We start from the raw sequence: 18,458 nt of genomic DNA on the forward strand, positions 1-18,458 counted from the left end.
AGTTTAAACTATAATTGTTGTGGGGTGGGAACTAAACTGAAAGAGACTGGGGAAGAGGAGGTTAGCTCACAAATAGAGAAAGCTTGTAGACAGTGCGAGAGGGAGGATAGGCAGGTGATAGAGAAGGGACGTGCTCAGACTGAAGGTTTGAAATGTGTCTATTTTAACGCAAGGAGTATTGTGAACAAAGCGGATGAGCTTAGAGCGTGGATCAGTACTTGGAGATATGATGTGGTGCCCATTACAGAGACTTGGATGGCTCAAGGACAGGAATGGTTACTTCAAGTGCTGGTTTTAGATGTTTCAGAAAGGACAGGGAGGGAGGCAAAAGAGGTGGGGGTGTGGTACTGTTGATCAGAGACAGTGTCACGGCTGCAGAAAAGGTGAATGCCATGGAGGGATTGTCTATGGAGTCTCTGTGGGTGGAGGTTAGGAACAGGAAGGGGTCAATAACTTTACTGGGTGTTTTTTATAGGCCGCCAATAGTAACAGGGATATCGAAGAGCAGATAGGGATGCAGATCCTGGAAAGTTGTAATAATAACAGAGTTGTCATGATGGGAGATTTGAATTTCCCAAATATCAATTGGCATCTCCCGAGAGTAAAATGTTTAGATGGGGTGGAGTTTGTTAGTTGTGTTCAGGAGGGTTTCTTGACACAATATGTAGATAAGGCTACAAGAGGAGAGGCTGTACTTGATTTGGTACTGGGAAATGAACTTGGTCAGGTGTCAGATCTCTCAGTGGGAGAGCATTTTGCAGATAGTGATCAGAATTCTATCTCCTTTACAATAGCATTGGAGAGAGATAGGAACAGACAAGTTAGAAATGCGTTTAATTGGAGTAAGGGGAATTATGAGGCTATCATGCAGGAAATTGGAGGCTTAAATTGGAAACAGGTGTTCTCAGGGAACAGTACGGAAGAAATGTGGCAAATATTCAGAGGATATTTGTGTAGAGGACTGTATAGGTACATTCCAATGAGGCAGGGAAGTTATGATAGGGTACAGGAACCGTGGTGTACAAAGGCTGTAATAAATCTAGTTTAGAGAGTGAGGTAACGTTAGAGATCTAGAAGATTATAAGGCTAATAGGAAGGAACTTAAGAAGGAAATTAGGAGAGCCAGAAGGGGCCATGAGAAGGCCTTGGTGGGCAGGATTAAGGAAAACACCAAGGCATTCTGCAAGTATGTGAAGAGCAAGAGGTTAAGACGTGAAAGAATAGGACCTATCAAGTGTGACAGTGGGAAAGTGTGTATGGAACCAGAGGAAATAGCAGAGGTACTTAATGAATACTTTACTTCAGTATTCACTATGGAAAAGGATCTTGGTGATTGTAGTGATGACTTGCAGCAGACTGAAAAGCTTGAGCATGTAGATACTAAGAAAGAGGATGTGCTGGAGTTTTTGCAAAGCATCAATTGGATAAGTGGCAAGGACCGGACAAAATGTACCCCAGGCTACCGTGGGAGGTGAGGGAGGAGATTGCTGAGCGATAATCTTTGCATCATCAATGGGGACGGAAGAGATTCCACAGGTTTGGAGGGTTGCGGATGTTGTTCCTTTATTCAAGAAAGGGAGTAGAGATAGCCCAGGAAATTTTAGACCAGTGAGTCTTACCTCAGTGGTTGGCAGGTTGATGGGGAAGATCCTGAGAGGCAGGATTTATGAAGATTTGGAGAGGTATAATATGATTAGGAATGGTCAGCATTGCTTTGGCAAGGTCAGGTCGTGCCTTACGAGACTGATTGAATTTTTTGAGGATGTGACTAAAAACATTGATGAAGGAAGAGTAGTAGATGTAGTGTATATAGAATTCAACAGTGCATTTAAGAAAGTAAGGAGGCATGGGATCCAAGGGGACATTGCAATGTGGATCCAAAACTAGCTTGCCCACAGAAGGCAAAGAGTGGTTGTAGATGGGTCATATTCTGCATGGAGGTCGGTCACCAGTGGAGTGCCTCAGGGATCTGTTCTGGGCCCCTTACTCTTCATGATTTTTATAAATGACCTGGATGAGAAAGTGGAGGGATGGGTTAGTAAGTTTGTTGATGACACAAAGATTGGCAGTGTTGTGGATAGTCTGGAGGGCTGTCAGAGGTTACAGCGGGACATTGATAGGATGCAAAAGTGGGCTAAGAAGTGGCAGATGGAGTTCAAATCAGATAAGTGTGAAGTGGTTCATTTTGGTAGATCAAATATGATGGCAGAATATAGTATTCATGGTAAGTATCTTGGCAGTGTGGGGGATCAAAGGGATCTTGGGTTCTGAGTCCATAGGATGCTCAAAGCAGCTGCGCAGGTTGACTCTGTGGTTAAGAAGGCGTACGGTATATTGGCCTTCATCAATCATGGAATTGAATTTAGGCGCCGAGAGGTAATGTTGCAGCTATATAGGACCCTGGTCAGACCCCACTTGGAGTACTGTGCTCAGTTCTGGTTGCCTCACTACAGGAAGGATATGGAGGCCATAGAAAGGGTGCAGAGGAGATTTGCAAGGATGTTGCCTGAATTGGGGAGCATGCCTTATGAGAATAGGTTGAGTGAACTCGGCCTTTTCTCCTTGGAGTGACAGAGGATAAGAGGTGACCTGATAGAGGTGTACAAGATGATGAGAGGCATTGATCGTATGGATAATCAGAGGCTTTTTCCCAGGGCTGAAATGTTTGCCACAAGAGGACACAGGTTTAAGTTGCTGGGGAGTAGGTACAGAGGAGACGTCAGGGGTAAACTTTTTACTCAGAGTGGTGACTGCGTGGAATGGGCCACCGGCAACGGTGGTGGAGGCAGATACGATAGGGTCTTTTAAGAGACTTTTGGATCGGTACATGGAGCTTAGAAAAATAGAGGGTTATAGGTAAGCCTAGTAATTTCTCGGGTAGGGGCATGTTCGTCACAACTCTGTGGGCTGAAGGGCCTGTATTGTGCTGTAGGTTTTCTATGTTTCATGCCCTGACCATTCAACCTCTGCCTTAAATATACATAAAGACTTGGCCTCCATACCTGCCGGTGGCAATGAATTCCACAGATTCTCCACACTCTGGCTAAAGAAATTCCTCCTCATCTCCATTCTGAAAGGATACCTCTCTATTCTGAGGCTGTATTCTCTGGCCTTGGACTCTCCCACCACTGGAAACATCCTTCTCCACATCCACTCTATCAAGGCCTTTTACCATTCAATAGGTTCCCCCTTATTCTTCTGAATTCCAGTAGAATACAGGCTCGGAGCTGTCAAGTGTTCTTCATATGACAAGCCATTCAAGGCTTGGAGTAATTTTCGTGAACCTCCTTCGAATCCTCTTTCATCTCATCCGTTCCAAGATAAGGGGCCCAAATCTGCTCACAATACTCCAAGTGAGGCCTCAGCAGTGCTTTATGAAGTCTCAACATTACATCCTTGCTTTTCTTTTCCTGGTCCTCTTGAAATGAATGCTAACATTGCAGTTGTCTTCCTCAGCACAGACTCAGCCTGCAAATTAACTTTGAGGGAATCCTGCCCAAGGACACCCAAGTCCCGTTGCATCTCAGTTTTTTGTACTTTCTCTCTGTTTATAAAATAGTCAGCCCTTTCACTTCTTCAAATGTCAGGATGAATTCAGTTAAATTATGATCATTTTCCCCGAGAGGAAGTCATTTTCCCCTTACCTTAAGCTCTTGAAACAATTCTGCTTCATTGCACAACACCCAATCCAGAATATCTGATCCCCCAGTGGCCTCAATCATGAGCTGCTCTAAAACACCATCTCATAGACACTCCTGAAATTCAGTAGCAATCTGATTTCCCCAATCTGCATATTGAAATCCCCCATGACTTTTGTAACATTACCAAAAAGATTTAAAATTCTTACCAATTGTCAAGGCTGAAGGTTGAGAAATTAAAGATAGTCTACTGTTTTTGTGGTGATTCTTTTGGAAAACCAGAAGTCTGCTGAATGGAATTGTGTAAAGCTACTCCACCAGATGTTCCAGCAGTGACCAAGGAGCAGCAGGGGTTTCCTGGTAACATACAGTGGGGAAGTAGGTCATCAAGTTTAGCAACCCACAGTGAAAGGATAAAGTTAAAAGTTCAAAAATTTAAGCCTGATACAAAATACCCTCAATTCAATAAGTTATTTTGGGTGGTGTAGCTGGGAGAGCTGCTGCTCACAGCTTGAGAGATCCACATTTGACACTGAATTTGGATGCTGTCTGTGTAGAGTTCTTTCTCAGACTATGTTCCAGTATCTACACACATCCCAAAACATATGGGTTGGTACTAAGGTTTTCTTTAGTGTGTGGATGTATGGTAGAATGTGGAACTGAGCTCTTGGGAATGTGGGGAGTATAAAATGGGTTAGGTAGGATTAGTGTAAAACTGTGTATCATAACCTCAGTGTGCTAAAGGGCTTGTGTCTGTGTAGTACTCTTTGTGGCTCAAAAGACCTCTCTGACTCAGTAATAAACATGTAAAATACCTACTATTAAATGCATTTACAGTTTTCAAAAGTTATATGTGAAAAATACTATTTCTAATATGGATTTTAAATATTATATATTTGAATTTTTCTTTGGAGATGTTTCTGCTCATAATATCTCAAAACATACATGAGTGTTGTATCTTTTGCCACTAGTAATCAATGGATTTGGTGTATGTTGAGGTTTTAATCTCATATTGTTAAATTGTTGTGGATTTTTTGTTGTGCTAACAATGCCATTTGTTGGATGAAATAAATAACAAAAATAATTATAGTTCTGCTGAGTTAATTTATTGACAAGTTAGATTGCTGCTTTTAGTTTCAGTGGCCCAGGCTTGGGACAGAGAAGTTAACCAATGTTATCTGTCCTGATCGCTAATGACTGCTCCTCACTGTGAAAGTGCATTTGTTGATATTCAGCAATAATTGGAGTAAGCTGATCTTGGGTTCTCAGTGTTTCAACAGTTTACCAATATGCAATGACTCACCTCAGACAAGAAGAAAGATTCAGCAATTGTGTGGAAGTGGATCCAGTCAGGGTCAGCAGTTTGAAGAAGACATAATAAGAACAATGGAGTTATCAATGGAATTTAACAGTATTGTCCATAATCTTTGACCAGCCAATAACCATATAACCATATAACAATCACAGCACGGAAACAGGCCATTCCGGCCCTCCTAGTCAGTGCCGAACTCTTAATCTCACCTAGTCCCACCTACCCGCACTCAGCCCATAACCCTCCACTCCTTTCCTGTCCATATATCTATCCAATTTTACCTTAAATGACACAACTGAACTGGCCTCTACTACTTCTACAGGAAGCTCATTCCACACAGCTATCACTCTCTGAGTAAAGAAATACCCCCTCGTGTTTCCCTTAAACTTTTGCCCCCTAACTCTCAAATCATGTCCTCTCGTTTGAATCTCCCCTACTCTCAATGGAAACAGCCTATTCACGTCAACTCTATCTATCCCTCTCAACATTTTAAATACCTCGATCAAATTCCCCCTCAACCTTCTACGCTCCAATGAATAGAGACCTAACTTGTTCAACCTTTCTCTGTAACTTAAGTGCTGAAGCCCAGGTAACATCCTAGTAAATCGTCTCTGCACTCTCTCTAATTTATTGATATCTTTCCTATAATTCGGTGACCAGAACTGTACACAATATTCCAAATTTGGCCTTACCAATGCCTTGTACAATTTTAACATTACATCCCAACTACTGTACTCAATGCTCTGATTTATAAAGGCCAGCGTTCCAAAAGCCTTCTTCACCACCCTATCTACATGAGACTCCACCTTCAGGGAACTATGCACTGTTATTCCTAGATCTCTCTGTTCCACTGCATTCCTCAATGCCCTACCATTTACCCTGTATGTTCTATTTGGATTATTCCTGCCAAAATGTAGAACCTCACACTTCTCAGCATTAAACTCCATCTGCCAACGTTCAGCCCATTCTTCTAACCGGCATAAATCTCCCTGCAAGCTTTGAAAACCCACCTCATTATCCACAACACCTCCTACCTTAGTATCATCAGCATACTTACTAATCCAATTTACCACCCCATCATCCAGATCATTTATGTATATTACAAACAACATTGGGCCCAAAACAGATCCCTGAGGCACCCCGCTAGTCACCGGCCTCCATCCCGATAAACAATTATCCACCACTACTCTCTGGCATCTCCCATCTAGCCACTGTTGAATCCATTTTATTACTCCAGCGTTAATACCTAACGACTGAACCTTCTTAACTAACCTTCCATGTGGAACTTTGTCAAAGGCCTTGCTGAAGTCCATATAGACTACATCCACTGCCTTACCCTCGTCAACATTCCTCGTAACTACTTCAAAAAATTCAATAAGGTTTGTCAAACATGACCTTCCACGCACAAATCCATGCTGGCTACTCCTAATCAGATCCTGTCTATCCAGATAATTATAAATACTATCTCTAAGAATACTTTCCATTAATTTACCCACCACTGATGTCAAACTGACAGGTCTATAATTGCCAGGCTTACTTCTAGAACCCTTTTTAAACAATGGAACCACATGAGCAATACGCCAATCCTCCGGCACAATCCCCGTTTCTAATGACATCTGAAAGATCTCCGTCAGAGCTCCTGCTATCTCTACACAAACTTCCCTCAAGGTCCTGGGGAATATCCGGTCAGGACCCGGAGATTTATCCACTTTTAACTTTCTTAAAAGCACCAGTACTTCCACCTCTTTAATTGTCATAGGTTCCATAACTTCCTTACTTGTTTCCCACACCTTACACCATTCAATATCCTTCTCCTTAGTGAATACCGAAGAGAAGAAATCGTTCAAAATCTCTCCCATCTCCCTTGGCTCCACACATAGCTGACCACCCTGATTCTCTAAGGGACCAATTTTATCCCTCACTATCCTCTTGCTTTTAATATAACTGTAGAAGCCTTTCGGATTTACTTCCACCTTATTTGCCAAACCAAACTCGTAACTTCTTTTAGCTGTAACCCCTGGGTCGCCTCAGGCATCGCTCAAACTCGTTCTAGTCTAGGGGGAGCAGCCTTCGGCCCCGCCAAACTGGGTAATCAGCTGGTGTGGATGCTGTGTGATGTCCCCGCCTTGCCCAACAAACAGACAGTACACCTTATGCGATTAAATGAGTACAATTTATAAAGATTACTATAACTAAGCGATTACTAACGATACAGTATATATGAATAAGAAAAAAAAAGAAAAGGCGCCAAACTTATCAAAGTCCAAACCACTTCGTGCACAACCGTTGGAGCTCAATTACTTATGTCTTCTGGCATTCGATCCCCTCCGAACTCCTTGACCCGCCTCCTGGGACCCCCACGGTGGTCGACCAGACGCTCCACACTCCTCTGTCTCCGTCTCCTCTCCTCACCGAAAACCTTGGGCCGGGGACCCCCCGCTCGGGGTCCGTTCTGTCGCCCAGCTTCCAGCATCCCATCCTCTCTCTCACTCCATCGCGCCGACTCCCCAAAATCCCCGCCAACAATCAGTTTACAGTCCCAAACAAGCTTCCAGCACTTATCATAACAAAGACGCTAGCATTCCTACTATTAACACAGGCGCCAGCATTCCTACTTTTAACAAAACAAAGAGGCCATTTTGATTACATACACAGTAACAAAGAAAAAGAAACCCCCCATTACATAGCTTTTCTAATCTCTTTCTTAAGTTTCCTTTTACATTCTTTATATTCCTCGAGCAATTCCATTACTCCATGCTGCCTATATCTATTGTAGACATCCCTCTTTTTTCGAACCAAGTTTCTAATATCCCTTGAAAACCATGGCGCTTTCAAACCTTTAACCTTTCCTTTCAACCGAATAGGAACATAAAGATTCTGTACCCTCATAATTTCACCCTTAAATGACCTCCATTTCTCTATTACATCCTTCCCATAAAACAACTTGACCCAATCCACTCTCTCTAAATCCCTGCGCATCTCCTCAAAGTTAGCCTTTCTCCAATCAAAAATCTCAACTCTAGGTCCAGTCCTGTCCTTCTCCATAATTATATTGAAGCTAATGCTATTGTGATCACTGGACCCGAAGTGCTCCCCAACACATACATCTGTCAGCTGACCTATCGCATTCCCTAACAGGAGATCCAACACTGCCCCATCTCTTGTCTGTACTTCTATGTATTGTTGCAAAAAACTATCCTGCACACATTTCACAAACTCTAAACCATCCAGCCCTTTTACAGAATGAGCTTCCCAATCTATGTGTGGAAAATTAAAATCTCCCACAATCACCACCTTGTGTTTACTACAAATATCTGCTATCTCCTTACACATTTGCTCTTCCAACTCACGCTCCCCATTAGGTGGCCTATAATACACTCCTATCAGTGTAACTACACCTTTCCCATTCCTCAATTACACCCAAATAGCCTTCCTAGAGGAGCTCTCTAATCTATCCTTCCAAAGCACCGCCATAAGATTTTCTCGGACAAGCAATGCAACACATCCTCCTCTGGCCCCTCCTACTCTATCACACCTGAAGCAACTAAATCCAGGAATATTTAGTTGCCAATCACATCCTTCCTGCAACCATGTTTCACTAATAGCTACAACATCATAATTCCAGGTATCAATCCACGCTTTAAGCTCATCCACCTTTCTTACAATGCTCCTAGCATTAAAATAGATACATTTAAGATACTCTCCACCTCCTCCTCTCTTTTCATCCCTAGCAATGCATTCAAATTTATTATCCTTTTCTTTCTTCTCCCCTACATCTTCGGGCTGAGCGCATCCCTTCTCCATCACCTGCCTTTCCTCCCTCACACACTGTCTACTTACTTGCTCTACTGGTGAACTAACCTCCTCTCCCATAGTTTCCTCAAATTGATTTCTGCCCCCCCATCTTACTAGTTTAAAGTCTGCCCTGTAGCCCTAGCACACCTCCCCGCTAGGATATTGGTCCCCCCAGGATTCAAGTGTAACCCGTCCTTCTTGAACAGGTCACGCCTGCCCCAGAAGAGGTCCCAATGATCCAGAAACTTGAATCCCTGCCCCCTGCTCCAATCCCTCAGCCACGCATTCATCCTCCACCTAATTCCATTCCTACTCTCACTGTCGCGTGGCACAGGCAGTAATCCCGAGATTACTACCTTTGCAGTCCTTCTTCTTAACTGCCTTCCTAACTCCCTGTACTCACGTTTCAGGACCTCTTCCCCTTTCCTACCTATGTCATTGGTACCTACATGTACCACGACCTCTGGCTCCTCACCCTCCCACTTCAGGATATCTTGGACGCGATCAGAAACGTCCCGGACCCTGGCACCAGGGAGGCAAACTACCATCCGGGACTCCCGATCACCTCCACAGAACCGCCTGTCTGAACCCCTGACTATCGAGTCCCCTATTACTATGGTCCTCTTTCTTCTATCCCTACCCTTCTGAGCTACAGGGCCGCCCTCTGTGCCGGAGGCCCGGCTACTGTCACTTCCTCCAGGTAGGCTGTCCCCCCCAACAGTACTCAAACATGAGTACTTATTGTCAAGGGGTACAGCCACTGGGGTACTCTCTAGTACCTGCCCCTTCCCCTTCCTGACCGTGACCCACCTATCTGCCTCCCGTGGCCCCGGAGTGACCACCTGCCTATAACTCCTCTCTATCACCTCCTCACTCTCCCTGACCAAGCGAAGGTCATCGAGCTGCAGCTCCAGTTCCCTAACTCGGTCCCTCAGGAGCTGCAGTTTGACGCACCTGGCGCAGATGTGGACGTCCGGGAGGCTCGGAGACTCCAGGATCTCCCACATCCGACACCGAGAACAACAAGCTGCCCTCACACTCATACTTCCCGAATAACTGAAAATAACAAGGAGAACTAAAAGATACGCCTACTGTGCCCTCTTCCGCCTAAGCCCTCAATGTCAAGCTCTGTCACAATGTCTGACCTGTTGATGTCCTGATGTGGAGTGGCCCTGTGCCAGTAAATGGCTCCTTGAAAGCCAAACACACAATGTTGGAGGATTCTGTGTGTGTTGCTTGGATTTCCAGTATCTGCAGATTTTCTCTTCCTCGAAAGCCAAATGTTACGTGGATTATTGCCATTGTTGTGTAAATAACCTGGTGATGCTTGACAGAAGCAGCAGACAGCTTGACCTTTGGACTGAGGTCAGCATATCCAGGTTGTGCTCAGGAAGTGTAGGTGTTTATTCAGTGAGATTTACGTCTGGAATCTTGACTTGAAATCCAGTTGCAATTTGGATTGTATGAGTATGAATTCTATTAAACAGCTGCATTAAAGCATCATATGAGCAATTGACCAAGATGAAAAACTTGAATATTGGAAAGGTGAAGTAATATTCATTTTAGGAAACCTCAACTAACTTGTTTTGTTCAATTCCTTCTGCAGAGCTCCTCCTAATGGCTTTGTTCAGTCAGTGCAAAGTCAGAATCAGAATCGGAATCAGGTGTAATATCATTGGCATATGTTGTGAAATAGATGTGAACCAGAAGGTGTGAAGTTTGCATGTAGTTTCAAAGGAAGCATTATTTTTACTTTCTAAATATGGAATTGTCCTTTGTGCTTAGCACGTAAAATACTAAATAAGTGTATTGTGGATTCAATTTGGAACAACGGATTCCTAAAAGCCCAGTCCAGAAGCTGCTGGCATCTGTGGGATTGATGCGAATCAGGAGGTGTGAAGTTTGTATATAGCTTTAAAAGAAAACATTGTCTATACTTTGTAAATATGAATTGTCCTTTGTGTTTAGCAAATAAATATTGAGCCCCACATTGGGCCGGCAGACCTTTCCACGGAAAGCGTCTCGGTATGATATGATGCCTTGTTTTGTCAAATAAAGAAGCTGCTTTGTATCTACCAGTAACTCTCTCCAGTGATTTCATTCACGCAACAACATTTGGTGTCAGGAGTGGCATACCTTCCTGACCCATCGTGTGGCCAGCAATCTTAGCAGTCTAAGTGGGTGAGTATTTTCTAAAATAGCACTCACACTTGGATCTGTTCGGGTCGGTTGTACACGGGATCATGAGGTATCACGAATGCGGAGAGCTGAACTGGTAGATATAAAAGTGGTGTGTGCGCGTGCATGCCAGTGAGATAGACCGAAGAAAGTGCAAGAGAGATCATAAAGTGGCTATAGTGTTTTGTTTGCCGGCAACCAGGGCATGAAGTGAGGAAATGCTGGAATAGATGTGGGAGGGTAAAGGAGTTGATATGCTACAGGTGTGACCTATTGGGACATGTTTGGAGGCAGTGTCCAGAACAGAGGAAAGAAAAACAGGTGAACGTCACAGCAGACACACAATCTCTCACCCCATTGGTGCCCAGTCTGACCAATCTGACTGTTGATCAGATCACAGAGCGAGTAAAGACGGCTCCTAGGTCAGAAACAGATGTGGCAGTGGGCCTCACTGCCAGTACTGGTGAATCACGGATGTACGCAACAGCATATATATGTAGGACTGCTCCTGTGGCTCCTCCCACAGACCCCGGTATAAAGGCGATTGAGGCCTGAGCCCTGCCCTCAATCTCCAGGATGTAGCATGGTGGTCAATTGCTGCTTGTTCTTTCTTCCAGTCAATAAAAGCGTCTCAGATGGGCATCAACCGCCCTTAAGACCACGCCGAGATTGCATCCCATAGTGGCGGGCCCTGCAACAATCCTGAATGGCCTGTCTCCAGAACATAAAGTTTTCCCAGTCCCTCCGAGGGCAGACATTACTGCGAATAAGGCAGCAGGGGAACAAGAGGCAATTGAAATTGCAAGTGTGCAGGAAGAAATGAGAAAAGCCAGTTTAATAAAATTATATGAAGAGGTAGAGGCAGAAGAGAAGGAAAAATGGAGGAGAAAAGGGGCAAAGGAGGGACCAGACAGGTGCTGGACACACAGGGAGGAGAGAGTCACTGTGGTGGCCCCACCATGTATTAGGCAGATATTACAGAAGATATATCATGGGGTGATGCATCAGGGAAGGCAGAGCATGATCACAACCCTCCAGCCGGACTGGTGGTGGCCAGGGATGGGCAGGGATGTTGAGAAATTCTGCCACCGTTGTATCATTTGTGCCCAGTATAACCCTAGTATGGGCAGAAAGCTACAGCTGGCAAATCAGCCTCGGCCGAGGTGACCATGGGAAAACATCCAGATAGACTTCACAGGGCCCCTGCCAAAAAGCAGGGGGAAAAGCTATTGTCTAGTAATTATGGATCACTTCACCCAGTGGGTAGAAGCTTTCCCAACAAGGGACGGCACTGCCAGCACTGCTGCATGGATCCTAGTTCAGGAAATCTTCCCAAGGTGGGGAACCCCAGTCCAGGTGGATTCAGATCAGGGAGCACATTTCATGGGGAAGGTGATGAAGGAAATGTGCTGACTGCTAGGGATTCGACAATGGTTCCATGTACCCTATCACCCCCAGAGTTCAGGGATGGTAGAAAGGATGAACCAAACAATCAAGAATGCGTTAGCCAAAGCTATAGCCGAGACAGGAAAGACATGGGTTGATGTATTACCAGGAATCCTGATGAGATTGCGCGCAACCCTGAATTAGCCCCTATGAATTATTGATGGGGCGAGCAATGCAACTCCCCTATGGGGTAATTACGGGTTGCGGGGAACCTGGGGCTTATAGGGATAGAATGACACAATGTGTGAAAGACCTTTGTAACCAACTTAAAGTGTTGAAGGACCGAGGGAAACAACAGCAGCGAGTCGCTGATCAGAGAGAGTCAGAGGGAAAGGAGATAGTCCTTCCAGAGCCCAGCAACCAAGTCATGGTGAGGGTGCTGCCAGAAAGGCCGGGGTTTGCCCCCAGGTGGATAGGACCACAGATGGTACTCTTAACCAATGATACTTGTGTCTGTGTGCAGACTCGGCGAGCCAGCCAGTGGAAACACTGGACTCAGGTTAAAGCATACGACTCACCCTCTTGTTGCTCCCACAGACAGAGCGGGGGATCAAGTGTACCCAGTAACCATGTAATTACAGAGAGCTATCTTTACACTGTTCAATGGTATATTGGAGCAAACACCACACACTTAGAATCAAACAACATGGAGAGAGGCCGTTCAGTCACCAAGGCTGTACTAACTGTTGACCACCCATTTACATCTAATCCAATGTCAGCCCCAGTTTACCCTACCAGATTTTACCAATTAACTACAAATAAGGGATAAATTACGGTTGCTAATAAATGTGCCTTTGGGATGAGCTGGAGCCACTCCATGTGGTCATGTGAAAACTTTGTGCAGACAGCACTGAATGTAGGGCTGCCAGCAGCTCTATCCCACCTGCAAAAATAGCAAATGATCGAAGCAGCTTATGGCGGGATCTGCACACCATCTGAGAGGGGAACGGAACTGGCACTTCAGGTCAAGCATCCACCATCAGAACTGGAAAAGTAAGAAAACAAGTTGCTGAGAGGAAGAGGAGTGGAGATAACCAAGCAAATGTATTTAAGCTAACGTAGTAAATGGATTCATTTAATGCCAGCAGTCAAGGAGGAAAACAGTGTTTAAGGGGAAAGTTAGATCTGTGGAGAGTTAAGAAAGAAAAGATGATCAGCTGAAATTTTTAGTTACTATATATTGAGTTGCTACAAGCGGTTCAGGTATAATCTGAAAACCATCTCATGGGCGAAGTGGAGATATTGGACTAAACCAATAAGGGATGCTCGCCAGCTGTGGCAGGGTTTGAATACTATCACCTCCTACAAAGTGAAATCAAGTAACAGGGGAGACACCAGAGCTTCACTTCCAGATGAGATCAATGCATTCTGTGCTCACTTTGACCATCAGAACATGGAAGAACCATTGCGAACCCCACATCTCCCAGTAATCCTTTGATCTCAGTATCTGAAGTTGATGTGCGGGCTGCCTTAAGGAGCGTGAATCCCAGGAAAGCATCCAGACCGGATGGAATACCTAGTCAAGTACTAAAGACCTGTGCTGACCAAGTAACAGTGAGATCCTTAACCTCTGATTTAGGCAATGTGTGGTACCCACCTGGTTCAAGCAGGCTTCAATTTTATCGGCTTCCCAAGAAAAGCGTGATGACCTCCCTCACTGACTGTTGCCCAGTTGCACTGACATTCACAGTGGTGAAACATAGGCTCCTGCCTCACAGGTGACTTGGATCCACTCCAATTTGCCTACTTAGAGCACCAGGTCCACAGCAGATGCCATCTTACTGGCTCTTCACAACCCTGGAACATCTGGACTGCAAAGATGCATACATCAGGGTTTTATTTTTAATCGATTACCCCTCAAAACTATTCAATAAGCTCCAAGGCCTCAATACCTCCTTGTGGCATTGGATCCTGGATTTCCTCACTTGCAGACCCTAGTAATTTCAGATGGGCAACAACATGTCCTCCAAGGTCTCCATCAGTGCAATTGCACCATAGGGCTGTGTGGTTAGCACCATCCTTTACTCGCTTTACACCTATGACTGTGGTTAAACACAGCTACAATGCCATATTCAAGTTTACTGATGATACCACTGTTGTGGGCTGTATCAAAGATAGTGATGAATCTTGAAGGAGGAAGATTGAAAATTTGGTTGAGTGGTGTCATAACAAGAACCTATCACTCAATGCCAGCACGACCAACAAACTGATTATAGACTTCAGGAGAGGGAAACCAGAGGTCCATGAGCCAGTTCTCATCAGAGGATCAGAGGTGGATAGGGTTAACAACTTTAAATTCCTGGGTGTTACTATTTCAGAGGACCGGTCCTGGACCGAGCACATGGTGTAATTGTGAAGAAAGCTCTGGAGCACTTTTACTTCCTTAGGAGACTGTGGTGATTTGGCATGACATCTAAAACTTTGACAAACTTCAATAGATGTGTACTAGAGAGTGTATTGACTGGTTGTATCATGTCCTCGCATGGAATGCCTATGAATGGAAAATCCTACAAAAGGTAATGGATTCAGCCCAGTACATCACCAGTAAGGCCATCCCAACCATTGAGCACATCTACATGAAACACTGTCATAGAAAAGCAGCATCCATTAGCAGAGGTCCCCACCACTCAGGCCTAGCTCTTTTCTTGTTGCTGTCATTAGGAAGAAGGTACAACAGTCTCAGGACTCACACCACCAGGTTCAAGAACTCAGAGTTGAACTGCACGTGCATGTAACAAGAGCTGTATAACTCATCTCCTTCTACCTTAGGCCACAAACTTATCAATCACCCCTGCTGTGGACCACTTCTACAAAGAAGGGATCCGTATGCTCCACGACCGCTGAACTAAGTGTGTATGTGTAGGAGGGCCTCATTCTTCTACGCCCCAAGGAGAAAAGTCCCAGCTCTGCTAACCTTGCTTCATATGACTTGTTCTCCGAACCAGGCAACAGCCTGGTAAAACTCCTCTGCACCCTCTCCGTAGCTTCCACATCCTTCCTATAATGAGGTGACCAGAATTGAACACAATACTCTAAGTGCGGTCTCACCAGAGATTTGTAGAGTTGCAACATGACTTCTCTACTCTTGAACTCAATCCCCTGTTAATGAAGCCTAGCATCCCATAGGCCTTCTTAACTACCCTATCAACCTGCGCAGCGTCCTTGAGGGATGTATGGATTTGAACCCCAAGGTCCCTTTGTTCATCCACACTCTTAAGTAACTGACCATTGATCCTGTACCATTAAGTCTTCTGGTTTGTCCTTCCAAAATGCATCACCTCACACTTGTCCAGATTGAACTCCATCTGCCATTTTTCTGCCCAACTCTGCAGCCTGTCTATATCCTCTTGTAACCTTCGACAACCTGCAGCTCCATCCATAACTCCTCCAATCTTCGTGTCATCCGCAGACTTACTCACCCATCCTTCCGCCTCTACATCCAGGTCATTTATAAAAATCACAAATAGCATGGGACCCAGGACAGATCCCTGCAGCACTCTACTAGTCACCGACCTCCAGGCAGAATACTTTCCTTCCACAACTACCCTGTGCTTTCTTCCTTTAAGCCAATTTTTTATCCAAAAAACAGGAGCAAGATATGCCAACTAGTTGAGTGATCTCACAGCAACAACCTAGCACTCAACATCAGTAAGACAAAAAAGCTGATTGTGGACTTCAGGAAGAGTAATACAAAGGAACAATGAATGCAAGCAAGCTTTTTCCACTGAGGCCAGGGGAGAAAACAACCAGAGGACATGGGTTAAGGGTGAAGGGGGAAAAATTTAAAGGGAACATTGGTGGGGGGGGGGGCTTCTTCACACAGAGAGTGGTGGGAGTGTGGAATGAGCTGCCAGATGAAGTGGTAAATGTGGGCTCGCTTTTAACATTTAAGAAAAACTTGGACAGGTACATGGATGAGAGGTGTATGGAGGGATATAGTCCAGGTGCAGGTCAGTGGGACTAGGCAGAAAAATGGTTTGGCACAGCCAAGAAGGGCCAAAAGGCCTGTTTCTGTGCTGTAATGTTCTATGGTTCTATGTTCTATGGTAACACATACCAATCCTCACGGAGGGCTCAGAAGTGGAGAGAGTGAGCAGTTTCAAGTTCCTGGGTGTCAAGATCTCTGAGGACCTAACTTGGTCCCAACATATTGATGCAGTTATAAAGAAGGCAAGACAATGACGATATTTCATTAGAAGTTTGAAGGGATTTGGTATGTCAACAAATACACTCAAGAACTTCTACAGATGTACTGTGGAGAGCATTCTGACAGGCCTCATCACTGTCTGGTATGGGGGGGGGGGGGGTGGGGGAGGGCGGCTACTGCACAGGACCGAAAGAAGCTGCAGAAGGTTGTAAATTTAGTTGACTCCATCTTGGGTGCTAGCCTACAAAGTACCCAGGAGATCTTCAAGGAGAGGTGTCTTGGAGAGGCAGCTTCCATTATAAAGGACCTCCACTACCCAGCATGTCCTTTTCTCACTGTTACCATCAAGTAGGAGGCCATGGAAGAAAGAAAAAAGGGGAGGAGCACCAGAGGGAGGTGATGGGCAGCTAAGGAGATAAGGTGAGAGAGGGAAAAGGGAATGGAGAATGGTGAAGGAGAGTGGACTGACCGCTATCTTGCTGAGTCACAGTGACAACCGTCAGACTTACTTACTCTTACTTATCACTTGACTAGGATCCCACTAAGGAGCACCAGGCAATTGGCTCCCATACCATTACCAATCTTATTAACTCTGGGGATCTCCCATCCACTGCTATTAACCTCATAGTTCCCTCACCCCACACTTCCCATTTCTACCTCCTATTCAAGATCCACAAACCTGTCTGTGCAGATAGGCTCATTGTTTCTGTTTGTTCCTCTCACACTGAACTCATATCTATATATTGTAATCCCCCATTATGATTGTAACATTGCCTGTTTGGCATGCTTTTTCTATCTCATAGACTCCATTCTAATTATTATTTGGCATTCTGTGTACAACTCCCATCAGGGTCTTTTTACACTTAGCTCTATCCACAACAATTCTACAACTATGTCACCTCTTTCTAATGAATTGATTTCATTTTAACCTGCAGAGTAACGCTGCCACTTCTGCTTTCCTGCCTGTCATTTCAATACAACATGTATCCTTGGACATTAACCTCACAGCTATAATCTTCTTTCAGCCATGTTTCACATCCACCACTTCTGCTGGCAGCTCATTCCACACTCTCACAACCTTCTGAGTGAAGAAGTTCCCCCTCATGTTCCCCCTAAGCATTTCACCTTTCACCCTTAACCCATGACCTCTAGTTCTAGTCTCATTGAACCTCTGGAAAAAGCCTGCTTGCATTTACCCTCTCTAATTTTGTATGGCCCTGTTAAATTTCCCCTCATTCTCATGTGCTCCAGGGAATAAAGTTCTGACCTATTTAACCTTTCTCTATAGCTCAGGTTCTCAAGTCCCAGCAACGTCTTTGTAAATTTTCTCTGCACCCTTTCAATCTTATTGATTTCTTTCCTGTAGCTAGGTGACCAGAACCACACACAATACTCTAAATTAGGTCTTTCCAGCACCTTATACAACGTCAATATACCAGCCCAACTCCTATACACAGTACTATACCTCTGTCACTCACTCGCTGGGCCCTCGGTCAATGAGTAAGCACACTCCACTTTCTGAAGTGTCAAGTTAGGAAAAGGGGAAGTACGAGATGTAGGTGTTCTTGTACATCAGTCACTGAAAGTAAGCATGCAGGTACAGCAGGCAGAGAAGAAAGCTAATGGCACGTTGGCCTTCATTACAAGGGGAGTTGAGTATAGGACCAAAGAGGTCCTTCTGCAGTTGTACAGGGTCCTGGTGAGACCACACCTGGAGTATTGTGTTCAGTTTTGGTCTCCAAATTTGAGGAAGGACATTCTTGCTATTGAGGAAGTGCAGTGTAGGTTCACAAGGTTAATTCCCGGGTTGGCAGGACTGTCATATGTTGAAAGATTGGAGCGACTAGGCTTGTATACACTGGAATTTAGAAGGATGAGAGAGGATCTGATTGAAACATATAAGATTATTAAGGGATGTTTTGCTTTGACCACAGCATCTGCA

Source organism: Hemitrygon akajei, chromosome 30, assembly GCF_048418815.1.
Source record: "Hemitrygon akajei chromosome 30, sHemAka1.3, whole genome shotgun sequence".
In the NCBI taxonomy this organism is placed as follows: domain Eukaryota; kingdom Metazoa; phylum Chordata; class Chondrichthyes; order Myliobatiformes; family Dasyatidae; genus Hemitrygon; species Hemitrygon akajei.